The following is a 20,306-nucleotide window of genomic DNA, read 5'->3' as shown; positions in this document are numbered from 1 at the left end:
GAAGTCCAAGTATATGTGGTGAGCTCTGTTGACTAACTATCTTAGTCAAAAGAGAAGTCCTAGAAAAGAGAAGTCCTAGAATATGTGGTGAGTTCTGTTGACTAGCTATCTTAGTCTATCAGTTCAAAATAAAAAACTTTGTGCTGATAGGTTTTGTGTAGCTTTGAGCGAAGTTCACAAATTAACAAAAATTTCACCATTAATATTTTGTAAATTATAGTAATTCATCTACATTGTTTTTATTTCTGGAAAAAACTTTGCAAGTAACATTTACTTAGCTTTGAAATTTGACAAATCATTTCGGTCATAATTTTTACGATACATGGATAGACAGCTACATAATGACTGGTGTCTTGCGATCAAATCAAGCTTAGGTTACATGAAAAACGTTTACACGTTTATTATAATATAATGTGATATCGTAGCACGAATCAGTAAATGAATACTGTTTAAAAACTTTGCAGAAATCCGGTTATATTTATTATGAAATACAAGTGAACATGAGGAACATTTCTTTTTTAATCCTTGTAGCGCCACCTAGAGTGATTTTAGAATACAAGTAAATAAAAATATATAAAAGTAATAAGTTAAATCTCAATTAGTTGATCCACTTGTCTCGACTATATATCAAGTTTCAAATAATGACTTATTAAGGATTAAATTATTAAAAATATTTTATTTTTTTATTTCTGCTTCACTTCTTATACTACAGTAATAAAGCCACGATCCAGAGAGTCCTTCGCTTTATCACATTGTATCTTAACACTTCTTATTACATATCGGTGTGTGCTCGTGGACTTTATGGTTCTTCTTCACAGGTTTATATATTTCACACATCACTTTATACATTATTCTCATGTAAATGATTTAATTAGAAGTATAAACAATAAGTAAGTCTGCCACTTCCGTCTACTTTAGAGTAATACGAGGTCTGTTCAAAAAATACGGGGACTGTTTGAATTGCGCGGCTCCAGTTAATTCCAGGGGAATCCGCTTGGTGTCGCTAGGTTCGCACAGATCAGCTGATTACGACGCCATTTCTCGATTGCAGATATCTTTATTTGTGTATTAGCTACGCGGTTTTAAGTGAAGTGCGATTTTTTGTTTGGCGGATTTCAGAATGAATGACCTGAAGGAGCAACGACTTGCTGTGAAATTTTGTGTTAAACTTGGAAAATCTGCGACTGAAACTTTTGCTATGCTTAACACGGCTTACGGTGATGTTGCTATGAAGCGTACGGCATGTTTCAAGTGGCATGAACGTTTTAAGGATGGTCGACAGTCCATTGAAGATGATGAGCGTCCTGGACGTCCTTCCACGTCAACTGACGACCCACACGTCGACAAAATCAACACCCTGGTGCGGGCAAATCGACGCCTGACTGTCATGGAGCTTGCTGAAGAGTGTGGGATATCAGTTGGATCTTGTTACGAGATTTTGACCGAAAAATTCAAGATGCACCGCGTTGCTGCGAAATTTGTGCCTCAGAACTCGTGAGTTTTTGGCCAAACACTCGATCACTGTTCTTTCCCACCCCCCTCTACTCACCTGACCTAGCTCCTTGCGATTTTTTCTTGTTCCCCAAACTCAAAAGACCCTTGAAAGGAAGAAGATTTGAGACGATTCCCGAGATTAAGGCAAATGCGACGAAGGAGCTGGAGGACATTACAAAAGAAGCGTACCAGGACTGTTTCAACAAGTGGAAATACCGTTGGGATAAGTGTGTGCGTCGGGGAGAAGAGTAATTTGAAGGGGTCCCAGACCTGTAACTTCTAAATAAAGTACATTTTGTTTTATGACGTCAGTCCGCGTATTTTTTGAACAGCCCTCGTACAATGAAAGTGGAGATGCTGGGTGCGCAGAAATGCATAACCTCTTTATGAACTTAAACATGGGTTAAAAACCTCATTCAAACAACCAACGCAAACAGAAACAGTACATCGTACTCTTTCGCTATTTATGTTGAAAAATACACCACGTACACCCTATTTATTTATGTTGAAAAATACACCACGTACACCCTAGTTATTTATGTTGAAAAATACACCACGTACACCCTAGTTATTTATGTTGAAAAATACACCACGTACACCCTAGCTATTTATGTTGAAAAATACACCACGTACACCCTAGCTATTTATGTTGAAAAATACACCACGTACACCCTAGCTATTTATGTTGAAAAATACACCACGTACACCCTAGCTATTTATGTTGAAAAATACACCACGTACACCCTAGCCATTTATGTTGAAAAATACACCACGTACACCCTAGCTATTTATGTTGAAAAATACACCACATACACCCTAGCTATTTATATTGAAAAATACACCACGTACACCTCAGCTATTTATGTTGAAAAATACATAGCACACTCTTGACTAGATATATCATAAATAGATGATAAACCCAGAAAAATAATTGTGCTTTCAAGATTACTTTTACACCTGGTGGGGAAATAACAGTGGTATCGAATAACGTTAAATCATTGGTAACGGACGGATAACACTTTGTTGACAATACCAAACAACAAAGTTGCACGCTTTCAAATACGATACATTTGTCGTCACCTTCCAAGGTACTAACAATGTCCATTCTATCATTTCTTCCCATATGTCTGAAAGTTAATACTGAGGAATTATATCGTATTTCAATATTCGCGGTGGGCAGACCACAGAGAGCTCATTGTGTGACTCTGGGCTTGAAAACGAAACGAACAGTTTTAGTGTACTGCTAAGGTATAAACAACTGCTACTCTATTGTCCCTGAAAATATTAATTCTGTTTCATTCCAGTGTCAAAAAATAACGTTGCGTTATTCTTTGTTTAGTTCTGTATATACACAACCAAAAACCACTTTGAAAATTACCATGTATACAAGGTTTACCTTTCACTTTTTCGATACTTCCGAAGAAAAGAGATTTTAATCTACGAACTTTGTCGTTGATGAGCGCTTGGAGACAATAGCTATCTACTCTAATTATGAAATTCCTAATAACTTTGGGTTAGAATTTAATTATTAAAAAAAAAGAAAAAACAACTTGCATATTCTTCATTCAGTTATTATTTTTGTCTGTTTATTCTGCGTCATTTATATTACGAACGTTTTAAGATCACTTCATTCACCACATACAATAAAAGTAAAGCTACAGTTCCAATTTATACGAATATACTTGTACGTATCTTTAATGTATCAGTGTATAATGAAATATAATCTGTCCCATCCACTTATTTTGATCATCCACTCAGTACTTGTGAAACTCTCATTTGTCGGAAGCGAAGCACGTGCAAGCTAATCACAATATTTAATGGCAGTTCTTAAAAGTTTAATAACTTGCTCTTAGAATAAACCGTGTAGCACGACTAGACCAATGAACATCTCAGAATAAACCATACAGCACGTCTACGCTAATGAATACCTAACTAGTGTGCAAGAAACCGAACACCGTTTTGGGATTTAATGCAGCGACATTTCTTTTAAGAGACATGCTTGGAGATTTTAAACTACTCATTTTCGAGCAGAAACTCACGTGGTATTACTGACTGCTAGCCACGTGCATTAAGCACGAAGAACAAGTAAACACATGCAACTTCCCCATGCTTTATTTATTTATATATCTATTGCTAGTATGACGTACTCTAGGCAGAGTGTGTTACATTTCAAAAATTTTCAGCTCTATTATTACATTTGTCTTTGAAATAATGACCTTTGTTTTGAATTTTCGGTAATTTGACCGACTTTACTGTATTATAATCATCTGTTGCTTTTCTACTTACCAAAAATTCTTTTAAAAAAATTAAATGTTCATTAACTTTCGCGATTTTATGACTAAACTGGGTGATAATTCATAACTTAAAACTTATAAACCAAGTTTATCGATCTATTTATTACTACTTTATTCACATACTAAATGTAAATTAATTTGAAATAATAATTTTAAGAATACATTGAGAATTTTGAAAACATACATATGGGATTTTCTGTAAGTTTACAGACTTACAGCTCTCCAGTGGCACAGCGGTATGTTTGCGGGCTCACACCGCTAAAACCTGGTTTCGAAACCCGTGATAGGCAGAACACGGATAGCCCATTGTGTAGCTTTGTGTTTAATTCTAAACAAACAGACTTACGATGTTAAAATCTGAGGTTCTGTTCCACATTGTGGACAGAGTGCAAATAGCCTAGTGTGTCGCTTTCATTACGTTAACGATAATATCTAGCGAGTGTGAAGTCAGTCCAGTTTAACTATAATGTGTTGAATAAGTGCATTCATAGAGAAACGTTTCACGGGATTCACAACGCTAGCCATCCCTAATTTAGCAACACAAGACTTGGTGAAAGTAGATATGACCAGATAACTGTTGATTTAGTGCGAATTTCCTCGAAAGCTACACGATGGATATCTGCATCAGATAGTTATCACCACTCGCCGCCAACTCTTAGACTACTCTTTTACCCAAAAGGGGGACTGACAGTCGCATCATAACGTTTCCACGGTCTGAAAGGGCAAGCATCTTTGGTGGGGCGTGGATTCGAACTCGCGACCCTCAGTTTGCGAGCCAAGTGCTCTAACCACCTGGCCATGCGAGGCCTTAATAAATATTACTCGTGAATTTCGTAGTTTCCAAATATTCAGTTTGATAAAACAAAAATCAGAATATAGTTTCACACTTTTCTTTTCGGCCGCTGTGTCAAACGGTTTGTGAATTAACTGAACAGTTTAAATGTATCATACATTACAGTAAAAATTTGCAAATAAATTAAAGAGAAAAAAAAGAGAAACAGTAAAACCATATACGTTATATATTATCTACTTTTAATTTCATAAGTTTACGATTTGTGCTTTTTTTTTACTAAAAAACAGTATTAAATAATTAATAAATACCTGCTCTTTTTTTTTTAATTTCGTGCAAAGCTACTCGAGAGCTATCTGTGCTAGCCGTCCCTAATTTAGTAGTGTAAAACTAGAGGGACGGCAGCTAGTCATCACCACCCACCGCCGACTCTTGGGCTACTCTTGTACCAACGAATAGTGGGAATGACCGTCACATTATAACGCCCCCACGGCTGAAAGGGCGAGGATGTTTGGCGCGACGGGGATGCAAACCCGCGACCCTCAGATTACGAGTCGCACGCCTTAACCACCTGGCCATGCCGGGCCCACCTGCTTGTAAACACACGCTGTGGCATGTCAAGGAAATATTTTTCATTCAAAATATACTTTACATTACATCAGTTAAATAGATTTCAAAGAGTTTCAATAAACGATAAGAAGGAGAAAAACTTTACGTAAAACGTCACTTATCTGTAAGACAGGACTCTGAAAGGCACAAATTAGATAATTTTATTAATAAACGATCTTGAAAATTTAAACATTTTCATTTTAGGCGCCTCTATCGAGAGATTACTAAACTATTGTTTTTCGTAAAGCTGTATTACGTTACCCGAGTAATAGTGTTTAAGCGTGTGTTTTTCTTATAGTAAAGCCTCATCAGGCTACCTGCTGAGTCCACGGAGGAGTAACAAGTCACAGTTATAATTGCATCCAATTAGATTTCCCGAAGAAATCGGTCTCAATATCACAAAACTGGATCATCGTGTTCATTAAGAAATAACTTTCTTTGAAGAAGAAAGTTTTCATGTCAAGAGATAAACTAACCTTTAAATGATTAAATGCCCAATTAATTAAGTGTCACGTCACTCAGGATAAGTGCGAGCCGTAAACGTTGGTTTGTATTTTTAACAGATATTCGCACAATACAGCACAAATTGCCCCCTCTATTGTCTCTAGTTTGGAACTGTTCGTCTCTTATTCATGTTTTCTAACTTCGGATTCAAAATGGCCGATGATTATCCAGTTCGATTTTATAAGAACAATTAATCAATTGGAAATCATGGTATTCCTAATTTTACATAGAATCAACTGTATGCTGAATCTGAGAGGTAACTTGAATCCAAGTAATCTGTAGAGATACCTGAAGACCTCTGGTGACAATATTCATTGCCGAATACTGACTACCATCGACGTTTTCCGGTAAATGTTAATTCATTCTCTTTATTCACAGCCAAAATAACTTTTGATAAAAAACAAATTAATTTACTTTAACACCAACAGTCTTCGCTTGTTTTTTGTTTTATTACTTAATTGTACTAACAGCAAACAATTACTGAACTGTAACGTAGGAGAAATATGGAGAAAATGAAGGGAAAATTAAATCTTTCTTTAATTCCGAACACAAATAAGTTTTTGAGACCAAAGAAGTTGTATTAAGAAACAGTAATCCAATACAACAACAAAAACGAGTAGCAACAACTCTGTAAACCATGTGAACGGGAAAACAATGGGCGACAACAAGACAGAATATATTTAATATAAAACGAATAGAAAAGTGTAGTAGCCAACTTTGCTAATTACAGAATGTGAAATACAACTGGTTAACGAAATACCACAAACAACAATTTCACGTAGCGATATAATCACAAAACTGACGATGCTTCAGGAAACTGTAGGAAACGAAAATCGAGTCACGTCTTGTCTCATTATGCTCTCAAACAAACCTCGTTTGATCTTCTACTGGAAGATGCCCAAGAACAAGTTCCAACTTTACGTTCTCTTTCAATATGGATCTTTGAGCACTCACGTTGCACAAGACAACTTAAACAATCCGGATAACAGATGCATCCTTTGAGAAGTGCTCCGTAAACCTCGAGCAGACTTTTAAAAAAGTCGATCATGAAAGCTTTTGAACAAATTCGTTTTTGTGTAATCTCTAAGGATACATTTTTTGTAGTCCACTTTGAGGCTTTAGAAGTTAGATGAACAAAATTCAATACATTTCACACCACTAGTGTTCTGAAGTTGCCACTAACCACAACTGTAATTTTGATATCAGAAGTTGAAGTGTGTTATAAAGTATGAATAACCACGTTAAACCTTACTAGTTATAGATAGTTTTTCAAAAATCAATCGATAATATCGAACACAGTCTACGACACTGAGAAAAGTTGTATAGTAAATCGCCCCCTGCTCAGTATATTTTAAAATAGTGCAGTGCGAAAAGATCCTTTAATTAGTGTCTAGCGCCAAAGCTGTAATTGAAGTAACGGATATGTCTCGCGATATTATTATCTTACAAAATGAGGAAACAATGCATTTAAGCTTTAGATGTCAATTCCACTCGAGATGCATGTAAAAGTCACTTGCTCAGCTGTTATTCACACTGGTTTGTCTATTTCAGTTGTACTGAAACTAGTAGCTGGTTTATTTTGGAAGCCTCGGGCTAACGACGCAGAACAGTATTGTTCAGAACGACTGAAAATCGAAATAACAGAATTTGAGACGTGACGGAACAAGGACTGCAGCAGGCACGCAGACGTTACACCAGACAAATATCCGTCTTTCACAGATACGGGGGGGACAAGAGTCCAGACAAAAAGCCTTCTGCGGTGCCATGCTGACTGCTGCCGAAGCTGTAAAAAAAAAGTACAGGCGTCTTATTTATTACCACAGTTTAATTTCTTGATGTCATACGTTACACTACATGCCACGCATCATCATTAGTTGTGAGCTAATATACAGATTGGAATATTCCAACTATAAAACTACTTCAAACGTCTCCCCTCTCCCTCTAGCGGCACAGCGTTAAGTCTGCAGACTTACAACACTAAAAATTAGTTTCGAATACCCATGATGGCAAAACACAGATAGCCCATTGTGTAGTTGTGCGCTTCATTATTATTATCGCAATCATCATAAATTTAAGTTTTAAAATGTCACGTGATTGGTTCGAACTGTTGGTAGAATGAGTGTTTAGTTTCCGACGGCTCTGGTACACGGAACTTGCCGATTTTTTTCATTTAACATTATAATTCACTTAACGGCAAACTGATATTAAATCAATGTTGACAACTGCATTACTTTTCTAGCGGTATCGTAAACATTAACTTCAATAATATTGAGGTTATCTTAAATTAGCCTCAATAATATTGAGGCAACACCAAATGGTAGACACATAACAAGTTAATATCTGTGTGTTTAAACGTATTTCATTTGGAACTGTAAAACTTTATCGCTATATGATAACAGTTTGACTACATGTGAACTATTTGACTACGGCCTTTGATCGTATATAGGACTATAGTAACTCAGTTCACAGGCTTTCTAGAGATATCTACACAACATTTCCTCTTCCGGTTTCTAATTTCCGGGAAAAAAACACACGAAAACCCACTTTACAAAGAAATTTAATTTCAAGCGTAAATGCGCTAGACTTTAATTTATGCTTTTTTTAGCTTTTTTACTTGAAAAGTTTGAAGTTTCAGCCACTCACTAAAATTATAATCAAATACAGAAAAAATATTAAGTTGAATCAAAATTTAAATTACTAAAATCTGACCATTCTCTTAAAGAGAGCTGAAAGTGTTTTTATTTAAAGTATATTTAATTTGCCAAATTAAACGCGCTATTCGATATATGGTAAACTGAAAAAGGGATAACAGAGCGCAGCCTAATGGTTATCAGGTTCCATGGTTCGCGTCCCGCTACCTGAATAAGAAAGGAGAGAAGTCACGCTTTGGGACCATGAATACGTTACAAGAGTGACAGTCGAATCCTACTATTACGTCTTACAAGAACAGCCCAAGGGTAAGGTGGTGGTGACTGGTTGTTTTCCCTCAAGTCTATTCATGTGAAAATTAGGCACGGTTGTCGCATATGGACCTCGCTCGAGTGGCTTTGCGTAAAATTCAACAAACGAAATAAACCAACCAAACAATAAATCAGGCCTCTGCGCCACAGCTCGTATTTTCAGCATTTTTACTCTGGTGGAAATAAAAGGAATACGCAATATTATTATTAAGAGAAAGTAGCTGCAAATAACCTAAAGAAAATAATAGGTAAGTGAAAATATGACAATAGTTATATGTACACTTGTTATAGTTACTTGAAAACAACCAGATATTCCATACAGAAAGAAAACAAACCATTACAGTTAGTATTACAGAAATAAAGGAGAATGATTTTGAGCTTTGTTTTCTACTAGCTAAGCCCTGTTCTTAAAGCAATGAAATCCCAGTCAGAGTGTAAATTTTGTATTAACGTTGAATTTCCGCGAATGTTTGATTTAGAAAAAGTCGCTTGGAAATTAATATTCCTTTTTTTCAGCTCTTTGAAAATATATTAAATCTACGATTCTATTTCATTTCGGTAAAATATACGAGACTATGTTAGTTGCGAGGTGTTATTTCTTGGTTACCACCGTCCATTCTGTCTTGAAGACTACAATCTAATCTTTTCCTTTTCTTTTACTTTCCAAAACGTTAATGTCCGTCACATTAATCCAATTGATATCGGTGCCTCTACCACTGCAGCTATTGGAAGCCGATAACTAACGCCAACCATTATATACAATGGAACATCAGTCTAAGCAGCGTGCTTTCAGACATTCGATTTTAGGAACAGAACAGAACGCAGCGCCGCGTGCTGGAAAATCGCAGGTGACAAGTAAAGACAAAATTGACTTTCTCTATATCAATCACCAAGCGAACTATGCTGGTGCACAAATAGAAATCCTTTCTGCAATTTATGGAAGACGAAATCTGTAACTCTCATACCATGAGATATTAGTTTTTACCAAATAAATTATGAACCATTTTATCCAATGAACAAAAGGGTCCTGGGTTCATAGTGCGCAAGAGAGTGAATGATGTGATGAGGGGTGGGAGGAGACTCTTTGGAGGTGATACAGCAAACTTATTACTGTCACCGTTACACTTACTTCTTCATCGGATTGTTAACACTAGCTATAAGCATAAATATGTCGAAATATGAAACATTTATCATTAGCAAAAAAAAAGGAATTAATCTTAGGAGAAGAAAACGCGAGTTTGTTGAAAGTAAGTAAACATATCACACGTGAACTAGGCCAAGAGGCGGACCCAAAATACACGTTATTAACGTGAGCTAAGCCTAGGGGCGGATCCAAAAAACACGTATATGGGTACTGTAAATGTTAGTGTATAAGTAATAATTTATTAATTTATTTCATTTAATAATGAATAATAATAAAATAAAAAATTGTACCTATCTTAAGAAGAGAGAAGTTCATGAATACGTTAATTGTATTTACCCTAATCATTCATTTTCTTGTAGTTGTCTTCGTTGAAATGTACATAACACACGACGCTGTTACGGTTAAGCTTTCATTTGCCACGTCTAATGGCTGTTGTTCACAACCGGGTCATAACTGGTGTTGGACAGTGGAAATGCACACCCCCCCCCTAGTAAATAATGCAGCCAGAAACACATCACTGATTTAACATTTTTGTAATCGGACAAAGAAAAGTATCAATTTACTTTAATTATACACCAAGATGTTGCGAATGTGAACAAAAACAGACGAATGTTTTCTGAGTTGATCACAGCGACGCTATGCAAATAAAACGCCAAATATTTGCTCCATTCTCGCGCTATCTGGTGCAAAGGCCGAGATGATGCATCTATTCTGCTACGGAATTTTATCAATCTAAAATATTGTCATGAGTTACTGTGATAATGTGTTACACTTATGATCAAAAGTTGCGGTAAACAAAGTAAAGTGATCAGATGTTAAAGAACTATGTGATTCGTATATTTATTATATATTCTACATAAAGTTTACCATGATGTTGAAACAGAGATAATTAAAGTTAGAAACATTAAGAGATTAACTGCTGTGAACTTCATTAACTAAGCTTGCTCTGCGAAAAAATAAAGTATTTTTAAATGTGAGAAAATTCAAACTATTAGCAACAGTGACAATGTTGTTGTAGAGTTGTTTCGTTGATGCGTTCTTTTAAATTATCTGGTGAAAATAGTTCGTAGTTCAGTACATATTTACATGAATCTCTGTGTGGTACAACAATAAGTCTTCAGATTTACAACGCTAAATATAGCCCGATGTGTCTTTGCTATAAGAAACACATAAACATCAAATTACTTTATGCCCTCTTTTGACGATTCTACAAAAGTTAACACTTATACACTGCAAGAAATTGTTATAGGCCTACGTTACGAATGGCATTCATCTCTCTAACAATAGTAGGATTAATTTAAAATCAACTTGTACAAAGCGGCTCAATAAGCGCGATAACAAACACAGATCCAAATGCTTCAAGAATACACACTAGCTAGTTCAACTCTCCTTGTATTTATAATCAGGCTTTAATGTGTTATAAAAGCTTGACGTTACATCCTTAGAATTTTCTAGATGTTCTACGCCCTCTAGCTAACAAACAAATTATAAAATTTAAAAAGTATACCTTAAAACAACGTCTACTTATTGCTTGCGTTACCAACATTTTCCCTTTGTGTTGTTCACATTGTGTTTGTTTGCTGTCAAGTGCAATGCTATATAATGGTTTGGTCTGTGCTATGCACACCACTGACCAATGGGGTAGGCTACTTAATTGGATATCCCATGTGTGAAATAAAATTATGGAACAATATTACAGTTGTTTCCATTTTAAGAATATAATCTTGAAATTACAGCGATGAAGCATGAAAATAATAGTTTGCCACGCCCTTTGGGCTTAACAACAAACAAACAGTTTGAAAGACTCAAAAGGTTGTTTCTTGACTTCCGTTCACTTTGATGGAACTGACGTAACCTTGATTCTTATAGAAGAACAAGAGGCTTGTCCTGATGGAACTGACGTAACTTTGATTCTTATAGAAGTGCAAGAGGCTTGTCCTGATTTAAAACGAAAATATGAAAAAACGAAGTGTGTGTGTTTCTTATAGCAAAGCCATATTGGGCTATCTACTGAGTCCACCGAGGGGAATCGAACCGCTGATTTTAGCGTTGTAACTCCGTACCAGCGGTGGACAAAAAAGTATTGATCACAGAAAATACTGTTATAGCTATTTGATTCATAATATACGCTCTTTAAACTGATGAGTAGCTGTTTTACTGTTTCGTAGTAATAGTATGGATAAACATGTTTAAAATGGCTAAGCAATTATATCCTTGGAAAGTTGATACTAGTTTTCAATTTTACCAACTAAACGTCAAAAATTCAATTTCCACTGGACGATGACGTGAACTAAATTGGTCGTCTTTCTGGTTATTAATTGGCTTACTTAAAAAAGGGGGGGGAGTCAGTTTATTGGGGTCCTCTAAGTAAGAGGTATTGGGTAAACATATCATTCGCCACAAACTTCTGACCTCAAAAATAAAGTTTAATAACTCGACTCTTCAACCAAAGAAAGCAATGGGAAATTATAACTAATTATAGTGTCAACTAAATAGGCCTAGCTCCAGTCATAAAAATTAATGAATATAAGCTGCTTAATACCTACGTGTGTCCCTCCTACCACGTTCGTTACCATGGTTACACTGTTCAACAAGGATGACACACAATGGAAAGTAATATCGATCTCTCTCTCTCTCTCTCTACAGATCAAACGTTACGAACATTACACGTATCACGGAACTGTTTTTTGTTTTTTTTTCGCGCAAAGCTACACGAGGGCTATCTGCGCTACCACGGTAATGACAAATATGATTTTTGAAAATCAGGCAGATGGCCGTAGAATAATTTACTTCAGTATATTTTAATTTTAGGATTTTTCTTAAGCTTTCAGCACTAAATGAATTGTGTGTGTGTGTGTGGTTACAAAACGTGCAAAAAAGCCAATAATAAACTTCCAACATAAATTATTAAAAAAATAATAATTCTGAGAAAATAAAACTTAAGCCTAATGATAATAATGACAAAATATTGAAACAGATATCTTTTTTCTTTTATTACTGTTAAGATCAGGTCAAGTGTTTTTATATTTGCACATCATAAAAAAATTTGAAATTACAGCCAGTGAAAGTCAGAATCCTAAATATACTTTTACGTTACAGAACCTAGTTTCATAACAGCATTGCACACAGAGAATCCTAAATGTAAAAAATATGTAAAGTTTTAGTTGTGTGTGGACAATAACATAGAGTCATGTGAAAAAGTTAGGACATATTATGAAAGCCTGTGTATTTTTGTAACATTTTTGGATATATAGATATTTAATCTCAATTTTAACAATACTGAGAGATTATAGGAATATAACTAAACAATTAAAACTGAAGAAAAGACTTTTCCAAATCTTTTGTAAATGTAATTCTACAAAAATGCATATTTTAACTGAGGAAATGTTAGGACACCCTCACATTTATTCCCACTTAAAATGGCTCAACTCACACACAGGTGTATCACACCAGGTGCACATGATTAGAAGATCGTTACTCAGCATTTTGAATGGGGCTTGCCATATTTAAACCTCAGACATTTAGTTTGGTGTGCTCCTGACTGTTGAAGTGAGAGCGAGAGCAAAAGAGCTGTCTGAGGCCTTCAGAAAGAAAATTATAGCAGCTTATGAGTCTGGTAAGGGATTTAAAAAGATCCCAAAAAGATTTGAAATCAGCCATTCCACTGTCCGGAAAATAGTCAACAAGTAGAGGGCTTTCAAAACAACTGCCAACATGCCCAGGTCTGGTCGTCCAAGTAAGTTCACCCCGAGAGTAGACCGCAAGATGCTAAAAGAGGTCTCCAAACACCCTAACATGTCATCACGAGACCCACAGCAGGCTCTGGCTACTGTTGATGTGAAAGTGCATGCCTCTACAATCAGAAAGAGACTGCACAAGTTAACTTGCATGGGAGGTGTGCAAGGAGGAAACCTTTGCTCTCTAAGAGAAACATCAAGGCCAGACTGAAGTTTGTCAGAGAGAATGTAGACAAAGACCAGGACTTCTGAAAAATGTTCTTTGAACGGATGAGTCCAAAATTGAATTATTTGTACACCAGAACAGAGGACATGTTTGGCATAAACGAAATACAGCATTCCAGGACAAGAACCTCATACCAACTGTGAAGCATGGAGGTGGAAGTGTCATGATTTGGGGCTGCTTTGCTGCAGCAGGACCTGGACAGCTCACAATCATAGAATCCACCATGAATTCTACTGTGTATCAGAGGGTGCTTGAGGAACATGCGAGTTCATCTGTAAGAAAATTAAAGCTGAAGCGGAACTGGACCCTGCAACACGACAATGACCCAAAACATGCCAGTAAATCCACCAAGGACTGGCTGAAAACTAAGAAAGAGAGTCCTGGAATGGCCGAGCAAAAGCCCAGATCTTAATCCCATTGAGATGCTGTGGGGTGACTTGAAACGGGCTGTACATGCAAGAAACCCCTCAAACATCTCACAGCTGAAAGAATTCTGCATTGAGGAGTGGAGCAAACTTTCTTCAGACTGATGTCAGAGACTGGTAGATGGCTACAAGAAGCATCTCACTGCAGTTATTTCAGCCAAAGGGGGTAACACTAGCTATTAGGGGGTGGGGTGTCCTAATTTGTTCCTCAGTTAGAATATGCATTTTTGTAGAATTACCTTTACAGAAGATCTTGAAACGTCTTTTCTTCAGTTTTAATTGTTTAGTTATATTCCTATAATCTCTCAGTATTGTTAAAATTGAGATTAAATATCTATATATCCAAAAATGTTACAAAAATACACAGGATTTCAGAGGGTGTCCTAACTTTTTCACATGACTGTACATTATTCGTTTTTAATAAAAGCTAATTTTTAACGCACATTACACTACCAAAGGAAAACTTTTAAATTAGCTAGTGCAGTGGGGGTGTGGTTTTAGGCTTTCACACAGCTGTACAAATTCGAAAATATAACATGAAAATACGACTGTTTTTAATTATTATTGTTATATTAAAGGGATAAACGTAGACTTAACATTATATAAGTGATCATCAAGGAAATGAGGGGGCGATACAAAAGTTTCTAGATAAATATTGTTTTAGATTCATATCCTGGAAACTAACATAAGGAGTAGAATTCCGATACAAATATTTATTCTTGGCATACAAGTTTTCGCTCTCCTGCTGGGGGCTTACTCGGATCCGAACGTGATAATTATGAAAAATGAATTCATAGAACATTGTTGCCTAAGGAATAATATTCAAATTCTCGCCTTATTGGTATGTTACATTTTGAGTGAATTAACGAACAGGAAGTCAGTAGTAGTTCTTTTGAACGACGTTGAGTCAACTCGGGGCAAGGATATTTCAACTGTTGTTCTTAACTTTAACCACGGTAATGCCTTAAGCCTTTTACGTGCTATTTCAGCTTCTGTGGAATAGAAAGCAAACATCAGAAGTAACAATAAGAGGCAATTATGCTCAGGTAGTCATCACAACAATGTACATATATATATATTGTTAACTACGTAAACAAAGGCAGACATAAATTATTAAGTCTAACCAAATCATGTTTACTGCTAAAGGATTTAAACAATACCTTCTATTTTATTATTATTACTCACAATAAAGCCAAGATGAGAAAAAACAACCAGCTCTCTTCCCTACGTTTGGTAGTTTTAGGTTTTTGGAATATTTAGAACCGTCTTATTTTGTGTTGAAACAATTAAAACAGGACAAAGTGTGGAATACTATAAAAGGAATTTATATGGAACAAAACTGCCTTTTGTCTTAGTATTACCTCACTAAAATCTGTTTAACTGTTTTTTTATCTATTATAATTTCAGGTCTTGTTTGCTCTTTTTAACATCTTGAGTGTGTACATTTCTAGCAGTAATTTTGTGTAACGGGGCGAATTTCTTACTTGCGTGGTAATATATCAAACTCATGACGCCGGGCGTCGTCTATTGCTCTGAAAACCCAGTCTGTAAATTCATGGATTAATAGTTTGAGTCCTGTTGCACCAAAAAATTAATAATAATTTTAAAAAAAAATGCCCCGTACTTCGGGGCTGTGGATGAGGTTTAAAAGTAACAGTCAGATTGAACTATACTTGAAAAGCGAAAGAGTTTGCGGAAACTATTAATAACTAACTGCCTTTCTTACAGTCCATCAGTTTTTTTTTTCATAATTAAGGATGGCTTTATGTAAAAACTATAAAACAAACCTAAATGGTTCATTATCGTTTCGAAAGTCTAACTTTTATGTGTGAATTTGCGCTGCGATGGTTTTAACTGCTGGTATCGATTAATCAAAACATTACACAAATATTTAAGTAATCAAAGGTAAAACCGAACTACGAAATTTATATTTTGTTATAAACTCTATAAATGGGAAAGTCATATTTCTAAGTAAAAAATAAATAAAAATGAAATGTTGAAATTATTTTAAAATGGTTAGTCACCTGTAACACTGTTTTCTGGTTAATCTCCTGATGGGTTACCTGTGCTGTGCCCACCGGAAGGATCGAATCCCGAATTTTCCGTTATAAGTATTGTATCAGTACTAAACCACAGGGGAACATATAAAGTTGTTTATTTACTTGATGAACGCAGCTGATAATTTAAGGGATTTTAAAAATGCAGAGGTAAAATATCATATAATGTAGACATGACGAAACAGAAATATTACATATCCTCGCCCAGCAGCAAATTTTTAGTTTCAATGTGCGCCTGAAATTCGGCCCTAGTACGATCACTTGTTACTATCCGATACACAGTTACAATCAACAAACTAAGAAAATACCTTATATCTCATTGTAAAAACATTTCAAAGTGATCCAGAGTTTCGATCAGATTTTGGGAGGGCTGTCCAATGGGAACACACTATCTTCTAAAAACAAACCACGTAAATCGGTTTGTTACTTTGTAAGATACTCGCACTGACATACATACATAAGAAATACCCTGACCTCCCCCTCTCTCTGGAGTAATAATGTCCGGTTATGACCTGCAGTGAAAACGTTTTTTAAAAAGAAATAATTTGGTCGTTTTATGAACAAAGCTGCACAAAGGGCTATCTGTGCTCTGCTCATCACGGGATCGAAACTCGGTTTATAGCAGTACAAGTCCGCAGACATCCCGCTGTGCTACTAGAGGGCTCTGTAATGGAAATAAATTGAACAGGAAACTTTCAGCTTGAATAACGAAATATCCGAGTTTGTAAAGTTCAAATGATTGTTTTAGAAGACCTGGAAGTGAACTAAAAAAAAGAATTCTACCAATTAGCGAATGCTATAGGTGGTTTCTAAAAATAATTAAGTTATGGATTGCTGTTTTTATTCTTATTCAATTCACTGGAGCGACGCTGATCACCGGAGGTAATGTATAGATTAGTCTTAAGTTTGAAAGGAAAAACAACCCATCATTAAAGACAAAAACATTTGAAAACTATGAACATGAATCCTAGTCATCCAAATACAGTTGTTCTTCTTCACGAACTACAAGTTGGAGTCTTGGTGTGGATTTTATTTAAAACTACATCTTTGTGGTCCTTTTCAGCGAGTACCCCTGTGTGACAGAGGTAAGTCTTTGGATTTATAACGCTAAAATCAGGGGTTCGATTCCTCTCGGAGGACACAGCAGATAACCCCAAGAAAAGACATACACATACACTATTTTCAGAGAATAAGAGTTTGAGGCTATCTTGGGTTTTCAGTTAGGCTTAGCATTCAAATTTCATTTATCTTCTAATGGTGTAGATTAAAATGTAAAACATTTTTGGTCGTATTGGATTACAAAAAAACCATCTTAAACCAAGTTGCTTCTCACAACTATCTTATATAAAAGCACACTACATAACGGCTTCCATTTTCTATCCAAGCGAACGCGGATAAAAGCTAGGTTAGTTTTACGCAGCTGCTCGTGGCGAGAGGCTTGTTGCACATTATTTTTTACTGTTTCTTTCATATTTAGTTTCACGTTTCAACATAAGTACATTATGCATTCCTTTGTGAGCATTTCATTTGTTAGTGAGTGATTGGATAACATTAAGTGTATTATTAAACGTTTTAAAACAGTTATCACATATTTCTAATCTTAGTGTACAACAGTTTTATTAACGAGTCACATTTAAAATATAGACAAATAACACATTTGAGATAAATAAACATGCCCATAGTCAGATTGATAAAGAGACCAGAATAAATATGAAAAAAATAATTAAAATCCACGATTGATCCACTACAGCTGAATTATTCGTTCTTTTCATTTCAAACCTTTTTTTACATTTGAAAAACAAGAAAGAACGTATTTTATAAAAAGACCAACAGCATAGTGCATTACTGTTACAGTTTGTTTATTTGTTTTCAAACAGGGAAAATGAGATCATACATATTAAATATCTTAATTAACCCTCCTATATTATATTTCGGGTCTATTTGACACGACATGGTTTCCGTAATGTTATGATGTTATTAAATATATTTTCGAGTTTATAATACTGAGCGTTTACATTAATTTCTAGTATTTAACATGCCACATCGGCAAGTCTTTAGACTTACGACGTTAAAATTTGGATTTCGATACACGCGATGGGCAGGGCATAAACATCCAATTTGCACTTAACAAAACTACCAAACCATTTAAGAAAAAAAGAGTAAAATCTATTTTAGAAAATATCAACTGCATTGGGTCAATATGACCCGAAACGTTACAGACTTACTTAAATTCTAAGCACAACAGTAGGGTTAATACATGTAAAAACAGAGAACAAAGTGATCCTTTCTATTGCTCCTTACAGGTTGATATCCCTCAGAGTAACCAAAAAAGTTCACATATCAGGTAAATTTTAGAAAAATAATCCTCAAAGATGAGGTATTCATAACAAATGAAAGACATTTGTGTTCCATTTAAACCTTATAAACTTAAAACTATGTACAGCAATTTTATCCTATGAAATCAAGTAAAGCACAAGTATTCCAGGTATGCAATCTGTATAAGTAATACAAGTAAAGAGCTTGAAAACAAGTCAAAAGTTTCAAAACAAAAATATTTCTGTTCCATTTTATCTATCACTAGCTTAAAATGCTCATTCAGGAAACAAATTTAGTATGAAGGACAATGTTCGATAATGATCTCTTCAGATACTAACTGAATACTCATTTTTGTGGAAGATAATTGACTCGTTAAACTAAGCAAGTTCTCGCGTCTTTAAATTCAAATCCAGAAGTCTCATACAAAAAAAGCAAAATGTGCCACATTTCAAGGTGTGTTTTAATACCCTTCTCGAGCAAAAGTCCTAAAACAAAATAGCACCTGCACCCTCGGACAATTACGGTAATCGAACCAGCTAATCGTGGGTGGTAGAAGCTAACAAACACACACACACAAGTAAACGTGCATTTACACAAACAACGAACAATCTTTATGGTAAAGTAAAAACATAAAGACGTCACTTAAGTTAACCTTTGTCACTTGTATAAATATAAAACTAAGATATATGTGGTTTATTTAAGCAATAAGGGGCAAAAGGCTGCCCTTAAAAACAAATTAAGTATTGTTTCTACTTAAGGGCTATGGACCAAATTTTCTTGTAATGAAACAAAATGTATTAGATACAAGTACATTAAACCAACACTGTAAAACTGGAACGATTTATGTACAAAATTTGAAAGCACTTTGATCTGCACAACATCTATTAATTTTATTTAATTTTTTTATTACAGCACTCGGTGTAAAGAACTGACCCGAAAAGTGGAATAAAAGACAGCCATAATTGGTAGAATTAAACTTCATTTTTTCTCCACTTTTAAAAAAGTCGATGTATATCTACAGCGATTGTGTGTCTTGTCACTAGGGAGCGCTAAAACAGCTAAGTTGTCGTCAAGTTGAATTATTTAATGCTAGCGGAGAGTTCCAAAACATTTGCGGTTAAGTTAGTATCCTTATTGCAACAACACTTCTTTAAGTGTTTTTTCTACAATAATATAAAATAATTTTAATTGCAAACACTGAAATCTATAGTCCACTTAATTTAGGCCTAACATTAGTTAAGCCTTTATTAAATACAGCCTATGTTCAATAAAGAGAAAAGTTAACACTAATCTCTGTAAGTTTTTTCTTGATTTGAATTAGGGCTGAACCTTACCATGCTTAAAACTCCTATAAATAAAAACTTATAATGCTATTTTATGATCTAGCGTTAGCTCTTTTTAATATGTTATACAAAATGTTTACTAAAGCGTATTTACATCCGCTTTTTTGTTCATATCCGTCGAAATGGAGTGGGCACGTATGTGATAATAAGGCGCGCGCGCATCTTCAGGAAAGATTCCAAGCGATTATGTTTAATGAATTTATCTAAAGTTTAAGTCCTAACATGGCTTAGAGGCTAGAGTGTTCAACTCGCAACCTGCGGGTTACGGATTCGAATCACCATCACCAAATATGCTCACCCTTTTAGCCTTGGGAGTGTTAGTATGTGATACTCAATCCCACAATTCGTTGGTAAATATGTTGGTGGTTGGTATGTTGAATGGCTGCCTTATCTCTAATCTACCGCTG

At 35.3% G+C, this 20,306-nt stretch overlaps 1 protein-coding gene across 2 annotated transcripts in view; it reads right to left on the bottom strand.

Moving 5' to 3' along the window:
- Positions 1-20,306, bottom strand: part of LOC143248719 (pikachurin-like) — a 141,620-nt gene that overhangs the window by 75,166 nt on the left and 46,148 nt on the right. The window lies entirely within an intron of this gene.

The sequence above is a fragment of the Tachypleus tridentatus genome, chromosome 4 (assembly GCF_004210375.1).
Source record: "Tachypleus tridentatus isolate NWPU-2018 chromosome 4, ASM421037v1, whole genome shotgun sequence".
NCBI lineage: Eukaryota > Metazoa > Arthropoda > Merostomata > Xiphosura > Limulidae > Tachypleus > Tachypleus tridentatus.
Note: the sequence above shows the minus strand (reverse complement) of the source record. Positions and strands in the feature narration are given on the sequence as shown.